The 11,550-nt window shown below is 39.9% G+C and overlaps 1 pseudogene; it reads left to right on the top strand.

Moving 5' to 3' along the window:
• LOC107823959 (thiamine pyrophosphokinase 2-like) lies at positions 1 to 9,991 on the top strand (annotated as a pseudogene).
• Positions 9,992 to 11,550: the final 1,559 nt, after the last annotated feature.

Here is an 11,550-nt window from a genome sequence, read left to right as displayed (position 1 = left end):
TTAATCAATTGATTGATTGGTATATAATGGTGCTCGTATGTTTTCTCTTTCTTAATTGAAAAAACTGAAACAACGGGGTGATTTTGAGGGGCGCAAGTTAGCAAAGATGGGGACGATGTCTCATTTATCTACTTTCCTCCTCCCAAATCTTCCTACCGACAATGAACCTGCTCTAACGTATGCGCTTGTTATCCTTAACCAACGCCTCCCTTAATTCACTCATTTGCTCTGGGAGCACGGTAATGGCCCCTGTGCCTTCCTTTTTTAACCTTTTTTGAACTTCTCTAGTGCCTTGTAATTTTCCTGAAAATGGTGGCATATGTTTGTTGTTTAGAGCAGAACGGGTTCATGTTTGTGCTGACGGTGGAGCGAATAGGGTGTTTGATGAATTGCCCCGCTTTTTCCCTCATGACGACCCTTCTAATATTCGTAAGAGGTGATTCTGAATTCACTTACCAATTGCTCTTGTTACTGATTATACGTAGCAGCTTGTTGCTGGTTCATTCTTCAATCTCTAAACTTGTTTGCAAATTGGCAAAATAATAAGGAATAAAATCACAGGCGGAGCTACGATTTCAAGCTTATGAGTTCGAGATTCTTATCGTTTTAAGTTACTAGGTTCTAAATTAATAATTTATACATATTCAATGGATTTTTTGAGACAAATACAGGGTTCGAACCAAAGCTACTGGGTTCGGCCGAACCCTCTCCCAGCACTCTAGCTCCGCCTCTGAATAAAATCTGGATTTTTATAGGGCGAAGAATTTACTTTTTCCACCATTTCGAGAAAAGAAAAATCTACTTTAAAAAAATAGTATATATTAATAGCTTTGAACTCTGTGAACTTGTTTAGGTTTGCTGCACTCCCCTCACGTGGGCCTTGGTATTTTTTTTCTTGGACCAGAATGTGCAAAAGGAAACTAAAACTTGGATTTTTGCTGGAGGAAAGAATGAGTTAATAAGTTACTATTTGAAAATTTTCATGCCATATTAGTAATCCAAGCATAGGACAAATACTGAGATTCAAGTTTGAGCTGTAAGTGAGTAAAAACACATGCAGACAATATGTAAAAGCATCGGGATTTCTCTTTTTTTTTTGGGCTAAAACACGATTTCTTAATATTTGGAAATTTTTATTTTGTCGTCTTAGATTGAATTCGAGTGAACCATGATTTTTTTGCAGGTACAAGCCATATGCTATAAAAGGAGATATGGATTCAATTAGAACTGATGTTCTTGACTTTTATAGAGGCCTAGTAAGCTAGAGTTTGCTTGTGATTGTTCTGTAGTTTCTTAGCAAATCTGTTTTCCAATAAATTTTAAAATCATCCACATTTTTATATTTGTGTAGGGATAAGTGTAAGAGAACATCTAGTTTTGGAGAATAACTAATTTGCCTTAAAAAACAGAATATTTAGTGTTGAAATGAAATGGAACATGAATGGTGCGGCAGCATAGATACATTGGATTGATGTAGTCGATCTCAATTAATTTGGATTGAGGCAGTCCTGATTGATATATACTCACAAGTCTCCCTTACTAGTATAATTTATCCTACTTTGAATTGAATCATCACTTTATGTTAAATGTCGACCTCTAGGGACGTCAACCTTCAAAGAATTTGGTGTTTGACCTTACCGAAAGAATCTGGTGTTTGAACCCTTGGCCTTACAGAACCTTTGTGGTGGATCTTATTTGATATGCAATGGAATGGAGCTCCATGTGACAGTTTACTAATTGTATGGTGTGTCAAGAGCTTCCCTGTCTTTCACCTTATCCGAGAGTGAGAAATTTGTTTACAGTACAGTTGAGCTGTGCAAATATATTCTTGAGTCTGGAAGAGAAGCCCACTTTGTTAAAACCTTGTGGTTTCCAAATATATTATTGAGTTCAAGTTTTTGCCATATGTACAAGCAGGTACCACACTTCTACTTACTAGTTTTTGTGTAAAGATCAAGAGAGTAATATCTGGTCTTGTTTAAATTCTTTCTAATGTAGTATGTAATTTAACTTGTGCATTTTTTTTCATTTTTAAGCATGTTAGTGAGGATTCTAAGCTACCTGACTACATGTGTATATCATTTCAGTTACTAGATAGTTATTACACTTTTGGATATAATTAGCAATGTGGCTCAAGATCGTTCTTTGCCGTCTTGTTCTTGTGCAATATGTTTGTGCAGTTCACTACAAAGCATAGTTAAAACCATATATTGAGGATGTATAGCTTGGTGACTCTGCAGGGGACCAAGATAATTGATGAATCTCATAATCAAGATATCACAGATCTTCATAAATGTGTTGCATATATTCGTGAATTACTAAACCCAGAACATCCAAATGTAAGTTAAGCTTTTTAACATAACTCTGGAAATTTTTAGCATTTTCCATGTTTATCAATATGCTATATTTTAATTTATATTCATTAAAAATATCTCTACACTAAATAGTTGCTCAAACTATATCTGCATCTTTTCACTGTGGGATATTTGTACTCTAATTGTTTCTTATTTATGATTATTGCTAATAATAAGATATTATTCATTTAGAATAGATATTTGAAATAAACAATTCATTAGAAAATCTTTCACATGGTGGATCAGATGTATTGCTTATTCGTCATTATTCAATCTGGGTTGGTATAAGCTTCATTTATTGCTTTTTTTTACTCACTCCTTTAAAATGAAATTGAAACTAGTTACCAGGGACACCATTGCATGCACAATCTTCAAGAAAGTGAGGATATAAAGTGGCAAGGTGAAGTAATCATCAATAAATTCAAGAAAACCCTTTTAACCTCTTCCTTGTTATCCCCCCAATTTGCTGCGTGAAAACACTCTTCTATCCAGATCTAAAAAATGCTCTGAGGCACGCTCCCTGAGATTCTTCTCTCTCTTCTCCTTCCTAAGACTCTACCACCCCTATCAATAGCCAAGCTTCCCGCGACCAAACCCCAGTGATACCCTCCGTCAACCGTGCTCTCACGCGCCGCCACGCGCGGGCAACACGCTTGTTTTATGGCGAGATCTCAGCCACGCGCCGGCGCATGTGGCTATTTACGGCGACTATTTCAAACCTTTTTCTTCAGACAACCTCTTCTCGAGGCTTTTTCGAGTCTCCTTGTCCCAGTTCCACCAAAATCTGGTGACTTTTTCTTTTTCCGGCCATTAAACCGCAGATTCCAGCGAGTGTTTCAGTTGTTCAGTACCAGAAAACTTTCTTCCCTCCCTATATTCTGCTTTTCACCTACTGTGACTACTGATTTTTCTATCCTTTAGGGCTTTTTCCGGCAAGATCTTACTCTTTTTTGGGATAACCACATCTAGAATATGATGGATTCTACAAAGAGAAACTCCTATTTCTCTCTAGAATCTTGAAAACTGGAAAACATATCTTTCATCAAAGTTGCCTCTTGGCCAGACCTAGAACTTGGGGGAAGATGTCATCGAAAGTTTGACATAGGGCAGGAGCCGCACTTCTCGCTATCTGAGGAACATACTCTTAGGCGCAAGGACTTCTTGAAATCTTATCTGATTGGGTGTTTTTCCAAATGGGTTGGTTCTCAAGAGGCTATTAGGAACTGAGCAGCATAGGCATGGAATGTCAAGGACAGGCTGAAAATATCGCAACTGGGGGACACACAATATCTCTTTCGTTTTGTCGATGAGTCTCAAGCTTCAAAAATTCTTGTAAGAGGAAACATGTGGTTCGATGGGAACTTCTTAAAGCTAGACAGATGGGTAGAGCACGATGGGTGTCTAGACCTTTGTTTCACCGGCGAATCATTGGTGGTCAACATGGTGGGTCTCCCTGTGCATCTTTGGTGTCTTGACTTATTCAAGAAGATTGGGGAAATATGTGGGGTTTTTATTGTTGTTGCTTGCAGCTTACACGATCTCTCTCAATGAGGATTATGGTGAGGAAAGGGGCAAAATCCCTGTCTCCACTATGGTGAAAGATGACTACTTAAGTTATAGGATTTGGTTGAGCCCTGAATTTTGCCTTATCTTTATGTCCGAGATAGTGGCGGAAGAAAAGAGAAGGTCAAATAGAAGGGAGGGAAGGGGAAATCAGTCTCTGAGGGGAGGGGAGGGCTCACTGGATCAATGGACTAAGCCGGAATCAGACGTCATATCGAGAAAAGGCGGGATGTATGATTTTGGGAGAAGAAGACAAAATTTCAACAGGAGGAAAAACATGAATGGGTTAGTGATGCATGATGGAAAGGCAAAATGGGTCGGTCATCTTCTAATTATCCTACGGCCAGGCAAGGTTTCAGCAAGTATAGGCCTGGGCCTCCTCACATGGGCCCAAACGTTTTCCAATTCTATTAGAATTGATCCTAAGGGACCCAGATTATTTCAAGCTGCGTTTGATAAGGCTCCTAAGCATATGGGAACAGTCGTTCTTCCTTCTTCTGCTAGTGGTGCTACACACAGTGGCATTTCTGCATCGAGCTCTAGTGACCTGCGCCCCTCTTCGATGGCCGTTGCTTCAGGGGCGACACCGACTATAGATGGTGCTGTTATTCCACGGCCTCCCGCATCTGATGGACCCCACTCCATCGCCCCCTCATCTGTTTCTGGGCTTAGTTGTGTTGAGGCTACACTTCAAGCTTCTTCTTTTTCTGGGAAGATTGTTGAGCATGTCCCACCTGATGTTAGTACTGGGCTAGTTTTCTAGTTAAGATGCCACCAAGGGTTCCATGCTCTCCCCCTTCCTACTACCCTACTGGTGTTTTTGGTCATTCCTATAGCAGCGGGGTGCTAATTTCAGAGATTGATATCCATCAAGGAAGGGGTGAGAACCTTTCGGCACCAAACATTCCTATTGCTAATAATGCTATGGTCTTGTATTCCTCCAGTAGGGGCAAAGAAAGGGTATATATAGAAGACGCATGTCCAATTTCGTCATGGATTGGAGGAGGGGATATGTCTTTCTGGATGGAGGATAAACTATTAAACTTTGGGAAGTTTCTAGGTGTTTCTTTTGAAGGGAAGGAAGATAGAGTGTTAGAACTGTTGAAGGAGATTGAGCAACAATCTTGTTATGATGGTGCATGGAGGGAGTTGGGTCAAGGTGTTAAGCAAAATAATTTAGGGGATGTAGTGGTGTACAAGAGAAGGGGTCGGGTGTGTGACAGGGAGGAAGGGAGCTCGGTTAGAGGGGGTGGGGAGAAGGGGGATATTGTTTCTTATGGAAGTTAAGATTATTTCATGGAATGTGAGGGGGATGGATGACCCAAACAGAAGGGCCATCATCAAAGTGGGAGTTAGAGAGTGAAGTGCTTGGGGCATTCTTCTAATATGGGATGATAGAAGCTTGGAGGTAAAGGAGATTAAGAAGAGAGTTTTTTCTTTAGCAGCTCTTGTAAAAAATAAATGAGTGAGGTAGAGTGGGGATTTTGGGGAGTGTACAGACCGGTAAGAGAAGTGTCCAAGGTGTTTTTCTGGGAGGAACTGGTCAATATGATGGGGGAATGGGACATTCCACGGGTTCTAGGGGGAGACTTTAACACTATTAGATTCTCGTAGGAGAGATTAGGGTGTAGTATGATTTCAAGGGCCATGGAGGAGTTCTCCGACTTCATCAATGATCACTTTCTCATTGATCTTCCTCTGTTAAGGGAAAGGTTTACTTGGGCCAGGGCGGAGGATTCCAACTCAAGGTCTAGACTTGATAGATTTTTGATATCACCCTCCTGGGATGAGCTAGTGCCGAATGTGCTGCAGATTCCTTTACCTAGGCTGACTTCAGATCATTTGCCTATCTTTCTAGGTGGATGTAGAGGGAGTGGGGTGCGTGCTCACTTCTGATTCGAGAACATGTGGTTGAAGGTGCTAAGATTTGGTGACAAGGTTAAGGATGATGGATAAGCTATGGGGTATCAGGGACACCTTCATTCCGTCTTTCGAAAAAACTTAAATTGTTCAAGGGAGATATTATTAGGTGGGATAAGGAGGTTTTTAGGAGGATAGAGGTTAAAATGAGGAACTTATGCATGAATTGGGGGATCTAGAGAGAGAGGGTAAGGGGCGAGAGAGTTAGATAAATCTGAGAAAGCGAGACTGGGGGAGGTTAAGAGGTAAATAGTCGAGTTAGCAATAGCTCAGAAGACTAGTTGGCGGAAAAATTTGAGGGCGCTATAGTTAAAAGAGGAGGATTCGAATACCAAATTTTTTGACAGGGTGGCGGTTGCAAATCGCAGGAGAAATTTCATAGTCCTTTTGTGGATGGGGTGAGGATTGAGGGAGAGGAGGAGGTAAAATGAGCGATAGTAGGGTTTTATGAGAACTTATACAAAGAGGAAGTTAGTTGGAGGCCAACTTTGGGAGGAACAGAGTTCAACCACATATGGGAGGGAGACAGTGAGTGGCTAGAAAGGGCCTTTGAGGAGGAGGAGGTGCACGAGGCTGTGTCGAGTTGTGCTGGTGATAAGGCCCCCGACCCTGATAGTTTCTCCTTGGCCTTCTTCCAGCTCTGTTGGGACACCATTAAGGGGGAGTTGATGGAAGCCATTGAATAGTTCCATGTGAATGGTGTTTTCAAGAGAAGTATCAATGCTTCTTTTATTACTATTGTGCCTAAGAAAGAAGGTGCATCTTGTATCAGTGACTACATGCCTATTAGTATCGTGGGGAGCATTTACAAGATTATTTCTAAAGTTCTTTCCAACAGACTGAAGAAGGTTTTTGACGTGTTTGTTTCATCCTTCCAGAATGCATTTGTGGAAGGTATGCGTTTGTGGAAGGTAGGCAGATCCTAGATGCAGCTTTGATGGAAAATGAACTTGTAGACTCTAGAAGGAAAAATAGAGATCCCGGCTTACTATGCAAGTTGGACCTTGAGAAGGCTTTCGACCATGTCAATTAGGAGTTCCTGGATTTCATTATGATGCGGATGGGGTTTGGGGCAAGATGGGGAGGATGGATCAAGTTCTGCATTTCTAGGGGTCTCAGGCAAGGAGACCCGCTATCCCCCATGCTATTCATTCTAGTGATGGATGCTTTAAGTAAAATGATGGATCGTGCGGCGGGCGGAGGTTTCTTGAGAGGATTCTCAGCTCCGATCGGGGTGCCAGTGCCCGAAGAGTCTCTCATTTGCTTTTTGTGGATGACACCCTGGTTTTCTATGATCCCGATATGGATCAGTTGACCTACCTGAAGCAGGTCCTGTAGTGGTTTCAGATAGTATCAGGTCTCAAAATCAACCTCGGCAAGTGTGAGATTTTTCCGGTGGGTAACGTTGCTAACATTGATGATTTGCCTTATGTTCTTAGATGTAAGGTGGGATCCCTTCCTACTACTTACCTATGTCTCCCATTGGACGCTTCACATAAGGATAGTACGGTTTGGAATCCAGTGATCGAAAGGGTTGAAAAAAGATTAGCAAGCTGACAGAAATAGTATTTGTCAAAAGGTGGAAAGAAAGTGCCCATTAAAAGCACTTTATCGAGTATGCCCACCTATTACTTGTCCTTGTTGCAAGCTCCTGTGAGCATCACGGAAAAACTAGAGCGGCTTCAAAGAATTTTCTTTTGGATGCAGCAGATGGAACTAGAAAGTATGATCTAGTGAATTGGCAGACAGTCACTTCCCCAAAGAAGTGGGGTGGACTTGGATTAAAAGATCTTAGGGTTTTCAACAGAGCTTTGTTGGGCAAATGTATATAGAGATTCGGGGTAAAAGAGCATACTCTATGGAGGTAGGTCACAATAGAAAAGTACAATTCCACGGGAGGGGGTTGGAGGGTCAAGGCAATCACAACACCTTTCCGGTGTGGCATGTGGAGGAGCATCCTTCAGTGGCAACATCTCTCACAAGGTGAGAGATGGAAGGATAATGAGCTTTTGGAATCATAGGTGGTGTGGAGAGGATACTGTGAGGGTTTCCTTCCCCATGTCTTCAAAGTTTGAAACCAGAAGGAATTGATGGTCCAACAGATTCGTAAGGAGCATGAAGGGGGTGGGGGGTGGGGTAGTATGGGACCTCTAATTTAGAAGGAACATGCAAGATTGGGAGATTGCGGAGCTCTAAGATTTATTGACACTGCTATATGAGCAAGACAGGCCCCAGCCATTTTGTGATTCTTGGAGATAGGGTTTGCTTGGCGATGGTCTGTTCACCGTAAAGTCCTTTTATCAGAGTATGTTGGTGAGAGAGGAGGCCTCTTTTCCATACTCCTCGATCTGGATTCCTAAGGTGCCCACAAAGGTATGCTTTTTTGCATGGCTAGCAGCGAGGGCAGTGATTTTGACTGCTGAGAATCTGCGAAAGAGAGGAATTACACTTGTTAGTTGGTGCTATATGTGTAAAAGCTCAGGGAAAGATGTTGATCATCTTTTGTTGCATTGCCCTGTGTCATCGGCTTTGTGGAGGGCGATCCTGAACCTTTTTGGTGTTTAATTGGGTGATGCTAAGCACTGTAAAGGAAATGTTATATAGCTGGGCCGGTTTTCGTAGAAGAAGAAAGCAAAAGGCGTGAAAGTTCGCCCCGTTTGATCTCATGTGGATAGTTTGGGAGGAGATAAATAGTAGAGCTTTTAAGGGGATTGAGTCTCCTTTTTCACATCTTAAGAATAGTCTTTTATTTTTGATCGTTTTTTGGTGCACTCATATAGCCCCTATTTGTATAGAAGATTGGGCGTCTTTTGTAGAGAATTATGTTCTTATGTAAATTCTCTACTTTTTGGTATACTTCTTGTATACGGGAGTTCTCTCCCTTTTGATTAATACAATTTACCTTATCAAAAAAAAAAAAAACTCTTCCTTGTCCTCTCTAGTAGGGTATGTTGTAAGGTTATTATGGAAAAAAATGTGATATGCCTTTTCATATATAGTGGAAGTTTTCTACTTGTAAGCATGATTGGTCCAACTTCTATTACTTTTGCTAAAAAAATATAGTAAAGTGTTTTGTAACCAATTGAACAATTAATTAATTAACATTTCTACCACCACATAAGGGTGCTGGATCAAACTAAAAGCTGACAAATGATAAACATTTCACAGGATGACGAAGAATAAAGTAGTATTAAAAGGAACAGTATATTTGTTAATGTCTTTTTATGATTACCATTATTATTATTTTGAGTGGATCTACTGACATTAGAGAAAAGCCACTATTATAAAGATCATAAATATGATGCAATATTACAACTCTAACATAGCAAGATAATAATTACAAGCACACACAGGGAGAGCCAAAATATAATTTAGCATAATCTCTGAGCAATTAGAAGATTATAGGACCCCATTACTGGAAAAAATGTCGTAATGTAGTTTTAGTGGGATTGACTTGTATCTGTGTGTAATTACAATTTTGTATTCCAGCCACCGGAGCACTTGGTGGAAGGTTTGACCATGAGATGAGAAATATTAATGTCATATGCCGTTTCCCGTCCATGCCGATTATTCTTCTCTATGATGACTGCCTCATCCAACTTCTTCCGAGTACACATCATCACAAGATTCATATCCAGTCCTCTGTTGAGGGACCACATTGCGGACTCATACCCATTAGAACGACTGCTGGAAAAACCACAACCACAGGTCTCAAATGGAATTTGGGTGAGCAACTCCATCTACTCTTTTCTTATTAACTTTTAATATGGTAGTTTAGACTCAACCTGCCTCAATTTGTTATAGATTGATGCTTTATGTGTTGCATATCTCTATTTGTTTTTGGTTCAATACAAGAAGGATAAATTTCTCTCCAGATTTGATGCCATCATACTAGTGGTATCTACCTTTTCTACTAGACTGACTTGTGTTCACTTGACTTTATTTCAGACAAGACAGAAATGAGGTTTGGTGGTTTAGTCAGTACATCTAATATCGTGAAAGAGAACATAGTAACAGTACAATCCTAATCTGACCTTCCATAGGCGATTTCTATATAAAAAAGAATGAAGGATGCAGCTTGCAGATGACACAAATGAAGAGCCAACTTTTGCTAGATGAATCGTGGGTGCTGACCTCCATTTTCTGTTCAATTCTTTCCAGATAAAGAAGTTTCATAGAGTTTGAAAATTGTTGGGGTTCTTATGTTTTTGGGAATACAACATCTCTCGAGTCCGATTGTGTGATGGCGCACAACAGATTTCTTTGGCGTCAAGTGCCTGTATTGTAGTAGTCTTGGGGAAACAAACAACACGGGTTCTTATGAGTAAAGAGTACTTGTGGGGGGTTAACTTTGATTATCAACTTCTGTTTGTGTGCTTGATTCATTAAACGCATTTGGTCCAACAATTCTCTAATCTTTTGTATACATAACTCTTTTACCATTATAATGAAACATGGAAAAGTATATTTTTTATTTTCCGGTGATACACTGACATGTCTATAGTTGGTAAATACGGAAGATTGCAATATAAATGAGAGAAAGAGTTCGCTCGTTCAATTGCTCGTAGAAAGGGATCGTTTGAAAATTGTTCCTAGTGGTGTTTAATTCTCGGACACCAACAAATCAGCATGCTTAAGAGGAACTACCAAATATTTGCTACGTAAAAATTAGAATGATCACAAGATGGTAGACGATTTTGTTTTAGAAAATGTAATGGTGAAGAATCATATTCGAATCTGATTCTGCGAAAGGTAGAGTGCCAGCTCGTGTCTCTCTTTAAGGTGTTATACATTTATATGCACCAATAACATATATAATATATCTCTCTGTCTTCGACATGAAAAGGAAAGATAACAAACGTTAAAAGACACCAAGTGTGTGCGTAATCAAGCATTTTAACCGAGTGACAAGTTGAAGCGCAAGTACACATCCGACAAACTTTGTTGCTCCTTTGAACCTTGCTACTTTACTATAGTTTTCTAAATTGAATGAAAATATATCACTTGCACTTGAAACATAACTATGTTTAATATACAAAGACACGTCTATATTTTTGAGTAAACTTTTTTCGATTAAGACCAATACAATTTCTTTTGGAAAACACCAAAGTCCAAATGATATCGAGTAATGAATAATAATCTACTACTTGTGCAATAATAACAATTGATATCGCGATTCAGTAAAGGAATGGACTATGAAAAAGAAAAAGGATTATTTTTCCAACTTTGAAAAAGAAAAAGGATTATTTTTTCCAACTTTCAGTTCCAAGTTAAAATTTCAACTAAAAAATATATAGTGGCATCGCCCGGACTTGAACCGGAGACCTTCAGTGTGTTAGAATGAAGTCATAACCAACTACACCACGACAACATTGCATTACCTCTTTTCGATATATTTTATATCTCATACATGTTCTCTTTTGACGACAAATAAGTGATTTTCTGAACAGTAATCAAATTGAAACCATAGGGTTTTGTTGCTTGGTTTGATTTCTGGTCCTTGAAGCTCCACTACTCAATAATCAGTTAAAAGCTTAAAAAATTGCAGATATGCATCCCTAAGTTCTCAGCATGAAGTCAATTTGATACCTTACAGGTACCGGCATTGCCCTGTAATTGAGCGCCATTGAAATGGATGGAGGACCAGCAGCTTCACCGTCGACTATAAACCCTATAAACAAGCGCATCGTGCATAGAATTTGTGCTGGTCAAG

This window comes from Nicotiana tabacum, chromosome 12 (assembly GCF_000715075.1).
Source record: "Nicotiana tabacum cultivar K326 chromosome 12, ASM71507v2, whole genome shotgun sequence".
Taxonomy (NCBI): domain Eukaryota; kingdom Viridiplantae; phylum Streptophyta; class Magnoliopsida; order Solanales; family Solanaceae; genus Nicotiana; species Nicotiana tabacum.
Note: the sequence above shows the minus strand (reverse complement) of the source record. Positions and strands in the feature narration are given on the sequence as shown.